Genomic DNA, 926 nt, shown 5'->3' with positions numbered 1-926 from the left:
GACCCCAAAATGGCCCTAAAAGGGGTTATATGGCCCTAAATGGGGTTATATGGCCCCATAATGGGCCTAAATGGGGAGAAATGGCCCCAAAATGGGCTTAAATGGGCCCAAAATGGCCCTAAATGGGGTTAAATGGCCCCAAAATGGGCTTAAATGGGGGGAAATGGCCCCAAAATGGCCCCAAATGGGCCCAAAATGGCCCTAAATGGGGAGAAATGGACCCAAAATGGCCTTAAATGGGGCCAAAATGGGACTAAATGGGTTTATATGGCCCCAAAATGGGCCTAAATGGGAGGAATTGACCCCAAAATGGGCTTAAATGGGGGGAATTGACCCCAAAATGGCCCTAAATGGGGGGAATTGACCCCAAAATGGCCCTAAAAGGGGTTATATGGCCCTAAATGGGTTAATATGGCCCCAAAATGGCCTTAAATGGGCCCAAAATGGGCCTAAATTGGGGGAAATGGCCCCAAAATGGCCCTAAATGGGGGGAATTGAAACCAAAATGGCACTAATGACCCCAAAACAGCCCCAAATCACGCCAAAATAGCCCTAAATAACCCCAAAATGCTTATAGGGCCATAATATGGGGTTATAGGGCCATAATATGGGGTTATAGGGCCGTTATATGGGGTTATAGGGCCATAATATGGGGTTATAGGGCCATAATATGGGGTTATAGGGCCGTTATATGGGGTTATAGGGCCGTTATATGGGGTTATAGGGCCATAATATGGGGTTATAGGGCCATAATATGGGGTTATAGGGCCATAATATGGGGTTATAGGGCCGTTATATGGTGTTATAGGGCCATAATATGGGGTTATAGGGCCATAATATGGGGTTATAGCGCCATAATATGGGGTTATAGGGCCGTTATATGGGGTTATAGGGCCATAATATGGGGTTATAGGGCCATAATATGG

The sequence above is a fragment of the Coturnix japonica genome, unplaced genomic scaffold (assembly GCF_001577835.2).
Source record: "Coturnix japonica isolate 7356 unplaced genomic scaffold, Coturnix japonica 2.1 chrUnrandom651, whole genome shotgun sequence".
NCBI classification, from domain to species: Eukaryota; Metazoa; Chordata; class Aves; order Galliformes; family Phasianidae; genus Coturnix; species Coturnix japonica.
The sequence above is the reverse complement of the archived record's forward strand: the minus strand, read 5'-3'. Positions refer to the sequence as shown.